Genomic DNA, 21093 nt, shown 5'->3' with positions numbered 1-21093 from the left:
CCCATTAAATGGCAAGTGTGGTCTTATCTCCCTGCAAACAAAGCAGGATGAATAAACAGGTTGTTTGGTAGCACCCAGAGACAGAAAAAGCACAAAGAAAAAAAGTTGTGTGTGTATTCCCTTCCTCCCTTTCCCCTCCCCACTACAACTCCCTCTCCCTTCCCCCAGCAGGGAAGCAGATGCTCTCCTAAATCCTAGCATTGAAGCTGGAGGGCAAGCAGGTGGGAAGCATATATCCAGGCCACTGATGGAAGACGGATTCATATTTCCATCCTCACGCTATACTGACACCTGCTGGGACACAGGCAAGGTGTGTGTAGTACTCTCTTCTCCTGAGGTATCCAGCAACTGGTATTCAGAGGCATAGTACCTCCGACAGGGGAGGTAGAACAAAACCATCAGAATCAGTAGCCACCGATAGGCTTATCTTACAAACACACTTCTGCACATTTGAGAAGCTGCAAGAACACCCATGGTCTATGGTTCAAGAGGCTAAGAAGATGCAGGCTAGGTACCTAGTAGATCCCACATAGGACATAAACATGTCTCTCTACACCCCAAGAAGAAAACTAAAGCCTGAGCAAACTCCAAAACCTGGATAGGCTAGCTAGCTGAGCATGTCAGTTGAGCTAATCAAGCAGATGCAGGATTTTTACTTATTTTTTCAAAATATGGACTTGAAGCCATCACGAAGAGGTGCCACAGAGTGCCCCAAACTGTAAAGCAGACAAAGCTTTGCTCTTTCCATTTTATGTTATGTAGGGGTGGAACACATGAGCAAAGCCTTTTCACACAGTCTATGTGTGGGCCGTTTCTTCAGGGTCCGAATCGACTTGGTACAGTCTGTATATCTCAAAGACTTTCTAAGAAGACTTTCCAACTGCAGCATCCCCTTCCCTGACACGAGCTTTTGTTTAAGACAGTGCACATCATCACCTTATGACACCATCAATGTTTAAAATGGGAGATGGGAACTGCTTCTTTTTCAGTATTCCCTGGTGGGTATCTTCCTGGGGGCTGCATGCCAATGATGGATGGGGCCAGAGGTGGACCTACAGGTGTGACTCTTCCCTTTTTACCGTAACCTACAAACAGCAAGCCAGAGGCTTCCTGTGCATTCCCTCATGTGCACATCATCTCTATCCACACACAATGCAAATAAGAGGCATTATTTATTAATGTAATTAGATTTATATCTAACATCCAAGGAGCTCAAGGTGGTGTACGTGGTTCTTTACCAGAGTTCAAGGACACACGAAGGAACTTGGGAAGAGTGTAGACCAGGGCCAGTGAGTGGGGGGCATGGTCTGGGTAGCATCCCAAGGGCCACATAGACCACATAGGGCCACTTCCATGCCTCCCCCTGCCCCCGTAGTTCACCAACCCCTGTTTTACAGCCACCCTCCATCACTATCCCTGCAACAGACTTTGACAAAATTCCTACACGGAAAAGCTTCTCTCTCTCTCACTCACTTCTTGCCCTGACTCTAGCAGAACCTTACACTCAACACCTGGGGCCAGGCCTCTGTAGTGCAAGCAAGCAGATGCCAGGAGGAACCTGAGCAGGACCCAGGCAGGCAGAAAAGAAAAACACACACAAAACACACTCTCTCCACCACCACCCCTTTTGAAATGCAAAGAGTGTTTGTCCTGCCTCGGTCTATTCAAGTCCCTTCTACACTTTGAGTCAGATAGATGCACACAAAGGCAGTGGCAATGAAGGGGGCTGGGGAGGGGGGGGGCAAACACGCTCCAACCAGCCCTCGCTCCAAGCCCTAGCCTGTGCATTGTCCTCACACCAAACAAATGCGCCCATTAATCTCTGTCCCAGCGCTGGCACAGGGAAGGGGGGCTACCTTTCTCTCTCTCTCTCTCTCTCTCTCTCTCTCTCTCTCTCTGTGTGTGTGTGTGTGTGTGTTAATTGTCTCCTGAGCAGCCAATGACAGCCGGGGTGAGTCACAGAGCAGATGCTGAGCGCAAGAGTTCAAGAGAGAGAGGAGAAAAGGCTCCATGGAAATGTAGGCGATTTCTCTGCATGTCAAGATGGCTGTTAGGTCAACACGGAGGCTCTGTTTACTGAGCTGGGGGTATAGAAGCAGCTGTTCCTCCCATCCCTGAACATTTTTTTAAGGAGGCAGAAGCAGCAAAAACAGGGATTAGAGAGCGTCTGCAATGACTGGAAGCCAGCCGGGGATGGGGGGGGGGGCATCCATTAGTCATGCAATATCTATGGCTGCAGGGTGAGAGCCTGTTTGGTCAGAGACAGCCCTTGCTAGTTTCTCCATAGAGAGGGCTGAGGCCTGCCTGGAGGTCATTCCTCTGGTTTGAGAACCCTTTCTCCCTAACTCCCAAATCTGAAATGGGGTGGTGTGGTTGCGAAAGCTGGTTGCAAGAGTAAAAGGATCATAGTGCCAGCAGCCAAAACAACAACTGGTTGCCTATATCTCTGTGTTTGACAAAAATTGCAGATCCAAAGACGGATACATGTCACATCACATCATGGACTCACAAGTGATATAAACTGCCTCCCATTGAAAAATATTGCATCTGAGAGAATGAAAAGCAGAATTAAAAGCCTATCTAGGGTCTTTGATCTGTGATGGCTGTTTCATACATTCAAGTTGACTCTTGCTGAAGTCAGTCAATGGCAAATTGGTGTGTGTGAATGCATTTAGTGCACTGAGTGCCCCTGATCCACAGAAAGTCTACCTTCTTAAAAGTAGACTTTCTTCTAGAAGCATTCAAATATCTTCTCCTGGCTTATTTAAAGAGGCAACTATCAATCCTATTGCCATTGTGTTGAATTCTATCCTCTATCATAAGAGCTTTAGGCTTGGTGTGTAACCTTGTGCCATGACCTCAAGATAGAAATCTGAGCAAATCATCTATCCTGAGTCTATGAGGCTAGAGAGAACTTGCAACCTACAATTGAAGTGCTTAGGATTCATCCAGGGATCCTGACAAGAGCCCCCCTTTCCTTGCTGTAAGGAACTTCAAAGTGCTTTCATCAAGCTTCTGCCTAAATGCAAGATCATTGACCCTTCAGGACCCCTTGCCACACAGAGGTGGTTTTTGCCATCCAGGTCATGGTGCATACGGGAAGTGCATGCACCACAGAAACGAGCCTTCGCAGATTATTCCTGGTGTGCCTAGGCCTTCCATGATCCCTTTGTAAAGAGTGCTTTGCTTAGCTTGCTAGTCTGCTGCATACCCCAGCCCAGGATCCAAGCCTCAGAGGTCATTTTCCCCCATTGAGAAAAGAAAGGCCAGTGGACACAGACGACCCCCTTTGCAAAGGCAGCCGCTCTGTTGACATGCCAAAGGGTTCCTATGGCAACAATGGAATGCGAGGGGCAGCTGGCTTGATGGAGTCTGGATAAACAAAGGTGGAAGGCAGCGGCAGGCGGGGGCGGGGAGTGATAGGGCTGCCCTTCCAACTGGCTGTGAGGGCAAAGGTCGGAGAGTCGAGCATGGCGTGACCCCAACTGAGACATCGTCCCCAAAAGGGCCTCGGCAATCAGGAAGGGCAGAATGCAGGGAAGGGGACAGAGGGGGAAAGTCTAGGGTCTCTCCCCCCACCCCACCGGCCACCCACTTCTTCCATGGTAGATAAAGATGTACAAGGCAAGAGACATTTCTGTACAACTAGCAAGACTAAAAAAGGGAAACTTTCAAGATCCTCTGATAGCACAAAACACATCTGAAAAAAACTTAGGATGTCTTCTCACTTTTATGTATTTTATTTTATTTTAATATATGACATCCATCTGCATGGAGCTTAGGGTACAAGGCCTCAAACACAGGAACATAAATAATATAACAGCACAAGAAAAGCCCTGAAGCTGGATCAGGCCATTGGGGGTCCATTTAGTCCATTCTCACAGTGGTCAATCAGATGCCTTTGGAAAGTGTACAAGCAGAAACTATGTTCTTAAACATAGCCATTGTGGCCAGTAGCCAATTATAGTTTTATCTGCCATCAATTTATCTAAGGTGACTAGAAATAATGTGGGGTGCAGGGAGAGTATCATGGTGTGTAACACCCACAGCCAGGTCATAAAAAATACCCTGCACCATCTTCTCACACAAGTCTATATGGACCCCAGCTTTGCTTACTGGTCATTTCCCAGGACAACTAACTCCCCTTTCCACTGACCCCTTTCTCTATTGCATGCTCAAACATTAACTCTCCTGTCATGAGTTCAAAACTAGCAGAAGAACAGCTGGCTAGATTTTTCTACTATCTATGCTGTGCTCTTGATCAGAAATCCCTGGTAAATTACACAGCATATTGAGGGCAGACCCCTTCCTTGAACAAGGCAGCAACCAGCCAGGGACTGGAAGGGAAAGAGCCTCTTTGCAAACCAAAGAATATGAGAAGACGCATTTCTTCCTGGCACAGCCCCATGGGAGCCTGCCCACAACACCTCTGTCTCAGGTTCCTCCTGCCAGTGAGAGAGGGTCTCAGGCAGACCCGGAGCCAAGCAGAAAGCAGATGCCACTCCAAGAACCCTGGCAGGCTGTGCCGAGGGTAATAAGGCAGCAGATCCAAGCTTTGCTCCAGCTCAGACTGGCTGCTACTTTTATGAAGCCATTTACTCCCTGGCCCTTGTTCAGCTGCCAAGCTCAGACCTTGTTTGGGTCTCTTCCCCTAAAGGAGCTGGGTTGCCTAGAGAAGACGTGTCAGAAGAGCACTGGTGCATTTATTTAGACCAGGGGCGCAGGGAATTCTTTTTCAGTCCAACGTTCACACACCCTCCTTGACAATTTTCCGAGGGCCACATGTCAGTGCAACCAGAGGCAAAAATGGACAGAGCCATTCATGTACATTTTATACCCAGGATTGCATGAGCCTCATTTGCCACTGCGTCACACTGCTGACACTTGTTCAGCCTGTGGTCCCCACAGCTGAAAACCATTTTCAATGACCATTAAATCATTCCCAGTTAACATTTGTTGTTGCTTTCTTAAAAGGTTATTATAAGTTTTTGCAGTGGTGCCTCTGGTTAAGAACTTAATTCATTCCGGAGGTCCGTTCTTAACCTGAAACTGTTCTTAATCTGAGGTACCACTTTAGCTAATGGACCCTCCCACTGCTGCCGCGCCGCCGCCACGCGATTTCTGTTGTCATCCTGAGGTAAAGTTCTTAACCCAAGGTACTACTTCGGGGTTAGCAGAGTCTGTAACCTGAAGCGTTTGTAACCCGAAGTGTTTGTAATCCGAGGTACCACTGTATTTAAATCAAAAACCCTAAAAATGACATGCACCACTTTCAAAGAGGCATCCCTTCCTTGCCTTTACAGTCAGAACAGAAAGGAATGCCTCTTCTGACAAGAGTTCACACTACGACATTCACTGACGTTACCTAAAAACAAAGCATGCATTTTTTCCTTCCCAATTGCAGTTTTAGTCATATGCCAACTTATAAAAGATTTGGTCAACTGTGTGAGGTTCTTATTAATTCACTGTGATCTCTTTAATAGGGTAACAGCCCTCATGAGCATCACAAGCACTTTCCCAAACTAGTTCTGAAGTTCAGCATCAGCCACTGGGTACACGCAAGACTTCTTCAAAGAACATGAGGCAACACCACGTCCCCACTGCCCAGATGCCTGCCTGGTAGCCGCTGCTCGAGAATACAGTTCACTGTGCCTCCACAACATCTCTCTCTCTACGTAACAGCCCAGGTTCTGGTTAGACAGGGATAACTGCCCTTCCCACACATACAGCCAAGAGAGGAACTAGAAGTCTGCAACTGTCTTGGGATAACAACCTCTGAACTCACTTCAACCTTTGAAATGTAAGTGCCAACTGTCTCTGTTTACCAGAGGTGGCACCTGTTTCCTGGCTTGTCCCTGGGGCAAAAAAAAAAAAAACAACCAAAAAAATCACTGCCCTATTTTTTCCTTTGTATGTTTTGACTTTAGGGAATGCCTTGCTAAAACATTGCTCTTGTGAGCTGAGCTGCCAGGAGAATTGCCAGCCATTCTGAAAGTTCATCTCCCTCTCCCGTGTAGAGTCTGCAGAAGTTAAAACCTCCAAGTTGGAGACAGCAGAGTAGATGCACCTGGCTTTTAAATAAGCTTGCAAATAAGCCCTCAAAAATTACCGTATTTTTCGCTCTATAAGACGCACCAGACCATAAGATGCACCTAGTCTTTGGAGGAGGAAAACAAGAAAAAAATATTCTGAATCCCAGAAGCCAGAACTGCAGTGAAAGCAGCGATCCCTCTTGCTGTTCTGGCTTCTGGGATAGCTGTGCAGCCTGCTTTTTAGAAGGGAAAAAGTGAGTCTTATAGAGCAAAAAATACGGTACTAAATTGCCTATTGAGGCTGGTAGAGCTGCAGAATCTCTCAGGAGTTAAGATAAGCAGAGGGGAGCCCTCTTGGTAGTTCCACAACCCTCAGAAGCTTGGGGTGGAGGTGGGCCAGGAGACAGCTCCCTCTGTGACAGCTCCCAAATTGGGGCATTCTCTCCCCACAGCATTGCTATTGGAAACTTCACTATACAAGTGCTGAAGACACACCTCTTTCTCACCTGAGATGAAAGGACATGGCACTTTTTGCTAATGAAGACAGGAGCTGCTGGCTCAGAGTAACAACCCAAAGCAGAGACATACCTGGGGTCCCTTGTGCCCTTGGGCAAGGAGCTGTATTGACACCCACCCATACCCCAGGGGGGGAAATCTGAGAAGCAGGAAAGGTTGCCTGGACAGGAGGAACATGCCTCCTCAGGGCTGAATAGGGTGCCTGTGCTGCTCTCTGCCAGGAAGCCAGGAAGAGGGGAAACCCCTTTCCGTCCCCTCCAGCAGGAGTAGCTTTTCCTGCTGGAAATCCTGGCAGATTTCTTCTGCAAGCAAAGCAGGTGCTAGAGTATTGTGCTGGGGGAGTGGGTGCTCCATGTGTCACAGGAAGACTCCAATGTCTGATAGGTTATTTTTGAGCCCCCAATGGGGGCTGGTTTCACCAACCACTTGGTATGCCTCTGACCCCAAATCAAAAGCCTCTGAAACAGCCTCAGGAAGCAATCAATGTGAGCTAATGGTCTTATTTCAGGGGTTCCCAAACTGTGGTCCATGGACCATACCCTCCAACATTTCTCCAATGAAAATAGGGACATCCTAAGGAAAAGTGAGACATTCCAGGATCAAATCAGAAACCGGGATGGCTTCTCAAAATGAGGGATGTCCCTGTAAAATAGGGACACTTGGAGGGTCTGGTGGACCACTAGCGGTCTGCAAGTTTCATTCAGGTGATCCTTGGTGTGTCTGTGGATTTGTGGCTGAAGACTGGAGACGGCAATATCCACATTGATTTTTAATTGTTTTATTGCTTCATTTGTTGTATTTTATGTATTACAATTTTAATTCTATGGAATTACAATTGCAACAACAAACAGAAATTATTAAGTGGTCCACCAAGACCCCAAGTAATTTTCAAGTGGTCTGTGGCGAGAAAAACATTGGAAACCAATGTCTTTATTTTCTACTTGGGAACTCTTACTTCCCTTTACACCCCCAAGTGGAGGAGATAGGCATTACAATTCATTCCAAGGTCAATTTAATGATACCAAATGGTTAATTGCTGGGGCTCCAGCATAACTGGGAGCCTCTGTCAATAAACCTCAGATATGGGAGGAGGAACAATCTATGGTTAAGCCACAAAAAAGAAAAAACCATTCTGCACATGTCTAGAGGCACTCTCTTCATATGTTCCAGTTTACAGACATGGCGCTGGGAAAAGGATATAGGGCTGACCCCTGAGTCAATTTAAGCTGGGTCTGGCATCATTCTTCTTTTTTGCTGTTTGGTCCAGGGAAGCCAGTTTCTTTGTATCACTAATCTTGCCATATGGGTTAAGCCCCTTTAATCCCTCTCCCTCCATATGGAACATAGGCCAAGCCCTAGAAAATCTGCTATAGGGAGGGGTGGAAACGTTCCTGTGGGCTTCTCCGTTTGCCCCTATTTTGCCTCTCTGCTGACCTCCTCAGTCTCACACAGCTGTTGCTTGGAGACCTTGCGGTACCCAGGACTGCACAGAAACACCCACCCACAGGTCTGGTTTCCAAGGCAATCACCTGCTTGTCTCCCAAAGGCAGCTGTCTTGGCCTTCGGCAAAACAGGCAGGTAAAACAAGCCAGAGGCCCCAGCTGTGTGTGCTTGGTGTCCTTCTCACACCTGTCAGCAACAATGCACCAGCCCCAGCCCATCTGTTGCTCGCTGTCTTCTGAGTCTTCCCTGTATGTGAGGAAGAGGGGTCTGGGAAACACTTCTCCTCTCAGCAACCCCCCCCCCTCCACGGCTGCTTGCCAGTGCAGACCTGTCCTCAAGAGGCCACCATGGGAACACCACTGCTACCATCACCCACTCTCATTCGTACTGAAAGAGTTCCACATCACACTCCCCAGTGGTTCAAGGAATGGTGTGTGTGTGTTCTCCCTTCTGGAAATAATGATGTAGTGCTTTGACCTTAGAATGAGGAGGATAATTATCTGCTAGAATGAAAAGCGGGGTGGAAATTCACTCCAAAATGAATTGAAAACTAAGCTGAAAGGACCAAATTCTGAAGGACTAAGCATTCATAGATCATCTGATGAAACACATGTAAATATGGCATCCGGCCTCCTCGGTTTGTTTGCTGGCAGCTCCAGCCTGAGGGGACCCACAACCATCCCAGACTACAGAGAAAGGCAATGGCAGGACAGCAGCAGAGAGCACATGCTGTTTGCACAGCCAGGACTCCAGCTCTCAGTGCTTCTAATTTTGTACTGATGTGCAAAACCAGCAGTGCGCAAAACGGCACCCTCAGAGGCACAGGCAGTCTGAAGCACAAGAATGCTTCAGAGCCCTCCCCAGCCAGAACTGGGGAGAGCTAAGCAAAAAGCTCCTTTCCCCCTACAGCCAGTCTCCTTGAGTTGCTCTTTCCATGAATGATTGGCCCAGATTGAAGGAGGTGGGTTGAGGCATACCCTGCCTTGGCAGCTCAGACAGGGCTCCCGGGGGACTAATACTGGCATGTAAATATTAGATCCTCATGTCTCCTCAGAGACCAATTACATAAATCATGGCAGCTCCCACAGGACTGCCAGCTTCCACTTACTGTATCATCGTTAACAGCTTATTAAGGAGCAGCTGCTCAAGGAGAGAGAGAGAGAGAGAGAGAGAGAGAGAGATGAAGGGGGGGGGATCCATCTCCTCCTTGGAGCACCCCACCTCCCAATCCTGACAGTGCCACACCCAAATATATTTCATGCAATTAATCCCAGCCAAAGTGACAGAAGTATTTTTGAGTACCAATGAAGAATGGGCCAAAGAGGCACTGTTACATGCTAAGGCAGGTCTTGGGCAAGAACCATGGCATTAAAAAGACATGGCATGCCAAAATCATATTGCTGAGGTGGAAAAGGTGCAGAAAGGGGCAACACCTATATTCAAGGAACTACAGCAACACACCTAGAGCAACATGTGATGCTTTTTAGTCTAGGCAAAAGGTGAGAAAAGGAGGATGTGATAGAGGCAGATAAGATCATGCATGGTGTGGAGAGAGTGGAGAGAGAAAAGTTTATCACATTACTAGAACCTAAAGGGCTCATCCAATGAAGCTGAATATTGGAAGATTTGAGACAGACAAAAGGAATCATTCTTCACACAATGCTTAATTAAACTTTGGAATTTGTTCCCACAAGGGGCAGTGATGGCCACCAACTTGGATAAGCTTTGAAAGAGGATTAGACAAAATCATGGATGATAGCACCATCAACTGCTACTAGTCCGATGGTTAGTTCCACCTCCACAGTCAGTGGTAGCATAGTTCTGAATGCCAGTTCTTGGAAATCGCAAACGAGGAGTGCAGTTGCACTTAGGTCTTGCTTGTGGGATTCCCAGAAAAAATCTGGTTGGCCACTGCTTATCCACACTTCTGTTTCCCCACAGCTTTCCCCCCAAGAAAACCCGCAGTTGAGTGCTGAACTGAAACAAACAGCAATCAAGTTTTCCATAGACTGTCGTTTGTTTTGATTTAGCGCTAAAGAGTGGGTTTTCCAGGGGAATATGGCAAGGTTAAGGCAAAACCACCAGTGCTTTCTAGGCACAGGACAAGCAGAAGTGTGGATGAGCCCCAGAATGCTGAACAAGGTGATGGGTCATGGCCCTGATGTATGTTTAAAAAGATTATTGGGGGGGGGGCAGACAGACCAGGCCTGCCCTTATGATTTTAACAATGGTTTGATGGGCAAAAACCAGCTGAAGCAACCCTTTCACAACATAGAGATAAGCATTACTACTTGCTAATTTCTGCACATCAAGCGGATGTTGAAAGGTGCTGCAAATTTAATCCCGGCTGATTGCCTACCCAAGCCTTTCTCTACCCTCTCTGTCTCCCCCCCCCCCAAACAAAACAAAAAAGCTTTTTATTTCCTGTGTTGCTTTCTTTGGAGGAAAGGGGATGGCAGAGACAGTTCTTAAAAGTTATAGCGTCTTCTTCTTTACCCTCCCCACTAGGGATACATAATAAGAGCTGTCTGCCCATCTTTCTCCCAGGTACAATTGAGCCTGCATTCTGCCAGAGAGCCCTCCAAATCGGATTACTCTGGCATTAAAAGGTGAATCTAATTTGGAGCTGCCACCCTTTGGCAGGAGACCCATTAGCTCTCCTTGTGCGGCTCCATCTAGGCTCTCCCAGCAGGGAAGCAGAGTCGTACAGAAGAGAGGGGGAGGAGGGGAGGGGGAGGAGGGGAGGGGGAGGGGAGCCCAGCGGGGAGATTTGCTGCCTTCCATGAGCTGCTTTCAGATCCTGTCTCTTGCAGGCAGCTGGAAACGGATGAAGAAATGCTCAGGGCAATTAGGCAGTGGGGCAATATACATCACGGCCGAAACATCTGCTAATAATGTCTCTGGTGAGCCATAAAAGCCCAAGGTTTTGGCCCAGGAACATATAAGGAAAGAGGAAAGATGGGAGGGAGAACAGTAGAGGGAAGTGAAGCTTGCCCCTTGTAAGAGATTGAAATAGAGCTGTCTGCATGCAGTTTCTCCCTGGCATTCCTCCACTCTGATGGAAGGCTACTTTTCCATGCAAATGTGTGTATGTGTGAAGGGGGATCTTAGTGGTAGGAACAAAACATATTAATAATAATAATAATAATAATAATAATAATAATATTCAGCTGGGGAAAGGAAGGGGAGGAGTAAACAGTGTAGCAGGAGGACAATCTGCAAACTTGGTGTGCAGAACTGGATGCCACAGTAGAATTCCGGCGCCCTCTAGTGTTAGGCTCTGGCTACGACAGCAGCATGTAAGTGTTTTTAATGGTTTGCCGTACAAGTTCCAAGTTAAAGACTAAATGACTGATTGAGACAGAGGCTTTTGTGCAGCAGATGCATGAAAAGAGAGAAAGGAAATAAAAGCAGTTAGCAGTGGGGAAATGTAGAGAGAAATGTATTAGCTGTGGGGCTAAATACTAACCATGAACTTGGAAGGGGCACAGCCTGTGACATTTCTATGCAAAGCCCAAATGTATACAAGATTAGCACCCTGACCTCTCACAGCAACATTCCAGAGGGATAGACGTGTTTGTCTGCTATGCTTTTAATCAGCTGAAGCCAAGGTTTTCTCTACCACATAAGGAGAGTACTTGCTTTTATTTATTTATTTTACTTATTTCATAAAAATTACACACCACTTGATTATATCTTCAAAGCTTTGCACACAGAAGGTCTCAGGTACAATCCTTGGAGTCTCCAGTTAGAAGGAACAGGAGTTGCATAAAGCACCCTGGAAAGCCACTGCCGGTCAGAGCTAACAATACTGACCCAGTATAAGGCAGCTTCCCATGTTCCTAAAGGGGCAAAATGTTTTCTAAGCAGTGACTCCCACAGTGAATGGTGCCTGTGCTTATCTGATTTGCACTTGAGGCTAGCACAGAAGAATTACAGACAGCCTCTTCTACTTTCCAGGGACTTTTGGCCGTACTGCTTCTGATTTATTTTCCTATAAACACACACATACACTTGTCAGCTTAGCATAGACATTTCTTGTAATGAAATCAGCTCCAATCCACAAAAGCTTTGGCCCCAGTAAATCTGTTTTGCCTTTTAGGGGCCACAACACTAGTAGCAGTCTAATACGGCTAACTCCATGGAGATTTCAGCTTGTTTAATTTGTACTACAACTCACATAAGCCCCAAGCAGTGTGATCAATGGGTATGGAAACAATAGTCATAGTAAGCAAAGGAACATAGGCATTATAAGAAGTCAGACCATTGGTCCACCTAGCTTAGCGTTGTCTTCACTGCCTGGTACCATCTCCCTGGAATTTCAGGCAGCATTCTCTCCCAGCGCTACCTGGAGATTCCAGGGACTGAACCTGAGACCTTGTGCATGCAAAGCAGGTGCTCTAGCACTGAGCTACAGCCCTTCCCTGAAGTTTGCGCATCAGCTGTGACAGTTTGACCTCTTCCTGTGCAGTTTAGGCTTTATTCTGCCAGAGGGCCAACCAAATCAGATTAGCATTAAAAGGTTAATCAAATTTAAGATTCCACAATTCTGCAAGCTTTCAAAGTCCTGCCCCCCGCCCCTCAACCCAGCAGGAAAACTTTACATGAAGACTGCTATGCATAGAAAGCAGGACTTGCATGAAACTGCCATCCACAGAAAGTAAGACTTAGAACCCCAAGACTTAGAACTCCAGAAGCAAATTTGTGTCTCTGTCCCCCCCTCTCTCTGATAACACTAGAGTTCAGTGTTGGAAGATTCAGGGCAGACAAAAGAAAAATACTTCGTCACACAGCCTATGGTTAAACTATGGAATTTGCACCTGCTAGAACAGGCTTCCTCAAACTTGGCCCTCCAGATGTTTTGAGATTACAGTTCCCATCATTCCTGACCACAGGTCCTGCTAGCTAGGGATCATGGGAGTTGTAGGCCACAAACATCTGGAGGGCCGAGTTTGAGGAAGCCTGTGCTAGAAGTAAGAATGATCATCAACTTAGATGGCTTTAAAAAAAGGGTAAACAAGTTCATAGGAATAAGGCTGCCAATGGCTACTAGGCATGATGGATATGTTCCACCTCCACTGTTGCTTGGAATTGCAAGTGGGGAGAGAGCTGTTGTGCTTAGGTCTTGCTTTGGGGATCCCATAGCCCTCTGGTTGGCTATTCTGAAACAGGATGCTGGACTAGATGGGCCCTTAGCCTGATCCAGCAGGCTCTTCTTACATTCATATGCTCTTTCTGCCCCAGCCCAGTTAGAACCCTGCACACACATACACCAGACTTGCCATAGGTTACATAACGTGTGTCTTTCAAAACACCCACTCACACCAATAGGCCAACACTTGGCAGATGGCATTTGTAAGAGAAACACAAAGCACCGTTTCTCAGTCCATATGCACAGCAAGAGGTATAATAACAAGAAAGGGAAAGAGACACTGAAATAACACACAACCATGATGAACTTTTGGTTCTCAACTGAAAGCCAGCATGCTTATTTTCTCTCTCTCTCTCTCTCTCTCTCTCTTCACAAATTCATAGAATCATAGAATAGAAACATAGAATCATAGAGTTGGAAGAGACCACAAGGGCCATCGAGTCCAACCCCCTGCCAAGCAGGAAACACCATCAGAGCACTCCTGACATATGGTTGTCAAGTCTCTGCTTAAAGACCTCCAAAGAAGGAGACTCCACCACACTCCTTGGCAGCAAATTCCACTGTCAAACAGCTCTTACAGAGGTTTCTCCTCTGCTAAATGCTACAGAGTGAGTTGCACATGCAAAGAGGCATCCCTGAAAAGGCCCTTCCCTGGCCCCTCATACCATGGACTTAATCCTGTATAGGGGAGACCAGCAAGAGAGCCTGATCTGCTGATCTTAAAGAATGGGATGTTTGATATGGGAGAAACTATACAGAGAGAAACTGGAGATATGTACCTAAGGAGAGACTGCTGGTGCAGGCTCCCCTACCCCACCCTCTCTCTCATAAAATGTATATGGAAAGTACCATCTTAAAAGGATGAGTTCCACATTCTCTCACACAAATAGAAGGGATGCCTCTTCTGAGATGCTGCCTTTTGTAGCACATGCCTACATGTGCTTATGTAGCCCTCCCTCGCCCCCAAATAGAGCTGTGTACTTTTTCACATGCCAATTTAAGCTGCACCCCTAGGTACACTAGGGACGCGGGTGGCACTGTGGTCCAAACCACTGAGCCTTGGGCTTGCCGATCAGAAGGTCGGAGGTTCAAATCCCTGCGGCGGAGTGAGCGCCCATTGCTTGGTCCCAGCTCCTGTCAACCTAGCAGTTCGAAAGCATGTCAAAATGTAAGTAGATAAATAGGTACCGCTCCAGCGGGAAGGTAAACAGCATTTCTGTGCGCTTCTCTGGTTCTCCAGAAGCAGTTCGGTCATGCTGGCCACATGACCCGGAAGCTGTATGCCGGCTCCCTCAGCCAATAAAATGAGATGAGCGCCACAACCCCAGAGTCATCCATGACTGGACTTAACGGTCAGGGGTCCCTTTACCATTTACCTAGGTACACTTACTAAGGAGCAAGCCCCACTGAGCTCAAGGACCAGGATGTAAACATGCTTAGGGTTCACACTGAAAACCAATTCATTAACTGAGTAATCGACTAAAACTCATATAATTAATCAGCTGAGGAAGTTCATTTGCTGGGCAAAACAGCGCTAATTATAATGTAGTAAAAAAACAACAACCAACCCACAACCTGCTGGTCTATGAAATGTATATGAGCAGTTGGGCACAATAATGAATTTCTGGAAGGAGAAGATGTGGCCCAGGGCTGCCTTTAAATTACAACTTCCAATCTAGAAGCTTCTGTTCCAAGGTTTGTGGGGCCCAGCAATCACAGTCACAATGGAAGCTGCCTTAAAACACACCAGCCTGGCTCCACACCTCTCCAGGTTCTAAGGCAGAGAAGTTATTTCCCCTTCACCAGTTACCTGATCCATCCATTAGGACCCTCTCTTACTAATGAGGGGTAGATACACAGTGCATGCTCAAAAAGATACTGGAGCTGTATGCACAATGCATGCATTTAAAGAACCCACCCACCGAATCCAGGAAACTGTAGTCTGCCTCTCACAGAGCAACAATTCACAATACCCTTAACAAACTATAGTTCCCAGGACTCTTTGGAGGGGTACTTTAAATGTACGTATGGTGTGTGCACAGCCCCAGTGTCTTTTTGAGTATGCACTATGTATCTAATTATATTAAACCACAGAGCCTAGGGCTTGCCGATCAGAAGGTCAGCGGTTTGAATCCCCGCGATGGGGTGAGCTCCCGTTGCTCTGTCCCAGCTCCTGCCAACCTAGCAGTTCGAAAGCACATCAAAGTGCAAGTAGATAAATAGGTACCAATCTGGTGGGAAGGTAAACAGCATTTCCGTGCGCTGCTCAGGTTCGCCAGAAGCGGCTTAGTCATGCTGGCCACATGACCCGGAAGCTGTATGCCGGCTCCCTCAAACCAATAAAGCGAGATGAGCGCCGCAACCCCAGAGTCGTCCACGACTGGACCTAATGGTCAGGGGTCCCTTTACCTTTACTTTTAAGCCATGCATAAGTTTACATTTACATATCTTCCCCTCACTAGGGGCTGGGAACTGTAGTTTGCCCCTCATATAGCTACTAGCTACACTTCCCAGCATATGTAACAAACTAGTTTCCAATATTCTTGAATGAGGGGAAGTGTGTTTTGAATGTGTACTCAGACTAAATTTTATCCCATTTTAGTCCTACTCAGGGTAGACCCATTAAAGTGAATGAAGAAGACTATTGTAGATTCATTCATTTCAATGGATCTACTCTGCATAAATGTCAGTTGAAGCACTTTCTCCTTCATAATGGCTTCACACATTCCAAGGCAGATTCCTGGCATCGATCAAAGCTTCCGGGGCCAAGCCCCTACTTCCCCTCCATGAAGCTGTAGAATTTAATCATCCAGCTGTTTTTAGAAGCAGATGTATAGACATCTGGCAGAGAGACTGGATCTAAAAGGAATGCTAGTTCAGTGTGTCCTGTGAGGCGGAGGTAGCAGGACTAGATTACTTTGAAGGTCCCCTTCCAATTTGAGAATGCTCTGGATTCTCTCAAGAGCCACAATATTATGGATACAAGGGTGGTTTTGTTTTGAAAAAGTAACTGTTTTGTTTGTTGCTTTGAAAACTTTTTTAAAAAACCTGATAGCTGCCTTGAACTCTGTGAGTACAATGGGCTACAAGAGGCAGTGGGTTGTTTTTTTAAAAAGAGAGAGAGAAGGTAAACTCTCTATAAGGCAGAGGTAGCCAACATGGTGCCCTCAGATGTTGTTGAACTCCAGCTTCCATCCGCCCCAGCTAGGATGACCAATGCTCAGGGATGATGTGGGCTGTAGTCCAACAACTGGAGAGTACTCCATTGGCCAGGGGTCGCCAACGTGCAGCCCATGGGCTGGATGGAGCCCACGAAGGCCATTTTACTGGCCCACGAGCCGCCCCCCAACCAAGCTACCCACTCAGCGAGTCCTCAGCGTGCTGCACAGTGCAAGGACTTGTTGAGCGGTGCAGGAAATTGCTTCTGCGCATGCGCAGATACCAAAAATTGCATCTGTGCATGTCCAGACGCCAAAAATTGCTTCTGCACAGCAGCGGCGTAGCGTGGGTTATCAGCACCCGGGGCAAGGCAAGTAATTTGCGCCCCCTAACCCGGGGCAAGGCAAATAATTTGCGCCCCCTAACCCGGGGCAAGGCAAGTACAGTAATTTACTCTCCCAAGCAGCAGCAGCAGCGAGGCTTCTCTTTCCCCCGTGCTCTCCTGGAGCTGCCTCTTTTCTTTCCTTTTTTCCCTTTCTCCAAGGCTTTTCGCTTTCTCTCCTTAATTGATTCCTCCTCCACACCGCAGCGTTTCCTAGCTGCTTCCCCCCCCCTTCCCCTCTCTCTCCTCCTTGCTCTGCTTGCCTTGCCCTGCACCGGCAGCAGCAGGCGCAGCCAGACCCCCGCCAGCCAGCCCGCCCGCCCGCCCACCTGGCTTCCTCTCCTTTTTTTGCCCGCGGCAGAAGGCTTCGCTCTCCCCCTTCCGCGACCTCCTCGCCAAGCCGAGTGAGCGCGGGCTCCCTAACCCGTGGATTTTAGTAGGGGCAGAGAGCTGCTAGTGCGAGCGCGCCCCCCACCCATGTTGCGCCCGGTGCGGCCGGCCCCCCTGGCACCCCCCACGCTACGCCACTGCTGCACAGGCATGATTTTGGGCGTCTGGGCATGCACAGAAACAATTTCTGGCGCCGTGGACATGAGCAGACGCGATTTCCAGTGTCACACTGCGCCAGTCTGGCCCACAGATGATCTCTGTGGGAGTGATCCGGCCCATGGCCGGCAAACCTTGCCGACCCCTGCCATTGGTTATCCTTGCTGTAAACTGTTCAGGCCATCCTATAGGGGTTGTCCAGAAGATGCTGCAAATGAATGTTCCCTCTCTTCCTTCACAGGAGACAAAGTGCCTTGACATCAAGAGTGACCATCAGCAAGGCAACCCTAGAGGCTGGTAATGACTTACTGCTCAATAAAAGCACCACCCCCACTCCTTGCTGTGAGTGGGAGGGGCCAAGAGGAAGCCACCCCATCTTCCTCCTCCTCCTCCTTTTATGCCTTGCATCACAGGAACTGCTAGTCAAGTCAGGCTGCAGAGACACCATCCATTTAAAGCACATTTCCCAGGTACCAGCCTGTATTGCACATACACACAAACAGGCCAGTGCTCCATGGGATCTGTTGCTGAGGATAAGCGGGCAGTGGCTGCTCTAGTCCAGGTACAGACCTGCTTAATAATGTCACTGCCAAAAAGAGTGAGAAAGGGGAGGGGGGAGAGTGAGAAAGGCAAGGTCAAAACAAACACTCAAACAAATGTGGGACATACCAGGCCTGACCAGCTCAAAAATAGTCAGTGGTTGGAATGGGACTTGGGAGAGAAAGGGCAAAGCTATGCCCCAAGGAGCAAACAGTACGACGATCACAGGGCAAATAAAGGCAGAATTAGGGCTCTGTGCATGCTGCAATTAAAAACAACAATGAAAGTCTGCAACAACATAACCTAATTCTGTGACCTGCATAAGGTCCCCTATCTCCCATTTCTAGTCTTGTCATCATGCATGTGGGCATTGTTTTAAGGAACCTGTTAAGTTCTAGAAAACTCAAAGTGTATATGTTTACAGTTGAGGGGGGAGGGAATATCAGAGCCAGAACTGGCATCCATACAGAATAGAAAGACTTCCCTTTATTTATTTTTTTAAAAAAGGAAAAGAAATAAGAAAACATTCCCCTTTTAAGATGGGAAGTAAGGTGGTTGTGGGAGCCATCTTTTGCTATTTCTCCTTGACCTGCGACTCCAGAAATCTTTAAGATAAATCACCTTAGCAACTTTAAACCATTACACTGGACAAGCTGGGCAGAGGGGCTCTGAGCATGATGGAGGGTGTAGGGAGAAGAGGAGAATGGAATTCTGTTGAAATCGGAGCCAGCTGCTCTCTGGCTCTTGCTGACAGGGAGCAGTCAACTCCTGGGAGAAAGATTGCTCACATTCCTGCGCTTCCCAAGGCTCTTGGCTACGCTCAGCCACAACAAAGGGCAGGCGGAGCGCCCAGGATGAAGAAAGGAAAGGAAAACATGCTAAGATATTCCATCTTTTTCCTTGCTCACCCACCCACCCACAACTCACACTGATGTTGTTTTTTTCTCCCACTTTCAGGAGACAACAAATTTTGGGAGCTTATGGGGAACATGGCTGACATGCATAGAATTCTAATGTCTATCTTTTCTCCTTCCTGCATGGAAAAAAGGGCCTCTCAAAGCTCACATTTGCTCATATTCATTATGTTTTCCTAACAATCAATCCAGATGAACTGCCCAAGTAGAAAATTGAGCTGGCCAAGACAGCCTTCTTCCTGCTCCACATCCTCTAGGTGTTGATTGACAACACCTGGACAAGGATTATGGGAGTTGGAGTCCTGCAACATTTGGAGGGTACCAGGTTGTAGAAGCCTGTTCAGGATCAAAGCAAAAAGTACAACCTAGTCTCTTCTCCACTCACAGTCAGATTTGTTGTTTACCTATATGATCGTCAAGAAACCTGAATGGCAAGGTAATACTAGAACCCCAAGGGGTCATCCAATGAAGGAGAAAGTTGGAAGATTCAAGGAAGGCAGGCAGAGAGACTTCTTCACACAGCACATGGTTAAATGATGGAATTCACTAAAGGAAGATGGATCAATGGCCACCAACTTAGATGGCTTTAAAATGAGTTTAGTCAACAACACAAAGGCCAGGGGTAGACAACCTAAGGCCCGTGGGCCGGATGCGGCCCAATTGCCTTCTCAATCCGGCCCGTGGATAGTCCGGGAATCAGCGTGTTTTTACATGAGTAGAATGTGTGTTTTTATTTAAAATGCATCTCTGGGTTATTTGTGGGGCATAGGAATTCATTCCCCCCCCCCAAAATATAGTCCGGCCCACCACATGGTCTGAGGGACGGTGGCTGAAAAAGGTTGCTGACCCCTGACAAAGTCAAAGCTATCAACCAATGGTCACTAACCCCAAGGGCTATGTTCTCCCTCCAGTGTCAGAGGTAGTATGCCTCCGAATGCCAGTTGATGGGAATCACAAGTTGGGAGAGTTACTGTTGCACTCAGGTCCTGCTTATGAGCTTCCTTGTGCGGAAACGGATGGGCCACTCTGAGAACAAGATGCTACACTAGATGAGACTCTGGTCTGATCCACCAGGGCTCTTCCAGTCTTCTTAACCTCAAGCAAACTACTCTTGCTCAGCCTCCACAGATGACTTGGTGCCTATAATCTCAAGTCTTTTCTCAAGTGACAGGCACAAAGCTAGGCCCTGGCAACCCTTGCAATTATACTTTCCAGATCAGCCTCTATTATTTAGAGCTAGTTTGTGGTTAGAGAGTTGAGTTAGGACCAGGGAGAACCAGGTGTGTGTGTGTGTGTGTGTGTGTGTGTGTGTAAAATTACTATCCCTTAACAGCTTGGGGCCAGTTTACTTGAGAGACTGCCTTACCCCATATATGCCCACATGATTGCACTGTTACAGGTGCAACATCATACTCATTCTGCATTTGTAAGAAATACATCCTTTAGTGGTGGCAGCATCCACACTTTGGATCTCCCTGCTTTTTAGCAAGTGCCTTCACGGTACTCTCTTCTTGGCACCTGCTAGAAACATTTTTCTTTAGGCAAGTCTGTCCAGACATGCAGAATGTTGGCATGTGCTTTTATCTGGTTTTTGTTTTTTTAGCTTATTGATGATTTTAATTATTTTTTGAAGGTTTTAAATTGTTTTTAACTTCTCTTTTATTGATAATTTCATTGCTTTATTCTTTTTGTAAACCACTTTGGGTTTTTTATTATTTTAACAATCAAGCAGCATATAAATTTTATGAAATAAATTGTTATTGTTTCTACAACATTTCTACACTGACAACAGTTCCTTGGCATTGCTATTTATGGCTCAGAGCAGCATATTCTGGTGGCCATGGTCTGCTACAGGCCACAGCTAGTATAGCTGCTTCTCCTGACACACTCCCTTTCCTTCAGTAAAGAGGGCCAGCTAAAGGCCTGCCATCTTCTCACCAATGCTTGTGCTCATGGGTGAGACTCATGCAGCTTTAATAGCTGTTTAAGAACCAGAGACTGAGGTGGTAAAGATTTTATGGCCAATGGCAAGCTTCTTGCCACTTGGATGTTTTTGCTACTCACACACAGCTGTTAAAAGTCACAGGAGCTGTGCCGGGGGGGAAAGTTGGCAACCTTAGGGGCACGGGGAGGAGGTCTGGAAGCTTGTTGCAGTAACACATTAAGTGGACCATATTGCTACAATGCATATATGTTACAAGATCACAGAGGGAACCCCAGCAAAACCACCAGCAGACACACACACACACACACACACACACACACACACACAAGCTCCAGCCCTCCAAGTCTCTCTTTCCCCCCTTGGTGCTCTCTCTCCATCACCCCTCCCCCACGGCCCCCTCCAGCATTCCTGCAAGGTAACGCAAAGTTAGGAGCAAGCAGGAAGACAATATAAGGACTATGCAG

At 47.2% G+C, this 21093-nt stretch overlaps 1 protein-coding gene and 1 long non-coding RNA gene across 5 annotated transcripts in view; one reads left to right on the top strand and one right to left on the bottom strand.

Moving 5' to 3' along the window:
* Positions 1-21093, bottom strand: part of GSE1 (Gse1 coiled-coil protein) — a 441190-nt gene that overhangs the window by 312986 nt on the left and 107111 nt on the right. The gene's annotated exons all lie outside the window — the stretch shown is intronic.
* LOC308483733 lies at positions 1105-5660 on the top strand. Of its 2 annotated transcripts, none has more exons than XR_013989762.1 (2): positions 1105-2018; positions 5484-5660. It is a non-coding gene; the product is annotated as an uncharacterized lncRNA (long non-coding RNA). The 2 variants fall into 2 exon arrangements; XR_013989763.1 differs by lacking the exon at positions 1105-2018 and adding an exon at positions 3388-3624.

Source organism: Podarcis pityusensis (genome assembly GCF_964106645.2).
Source record: "Podarcis pityusensis genome assembly, chromosome: 8".
NCBI lineage: Eukaryota > Metazoa > Chordata > Lepidosauria > Squamata > Lacertidae > Podarcis > Podarcis pityusensis.
The sequence above is the reverse complement of the archived record's forward strand: the minus strand, read 5'-3'. Positions and strand labels throughout refer to the sequence as shown.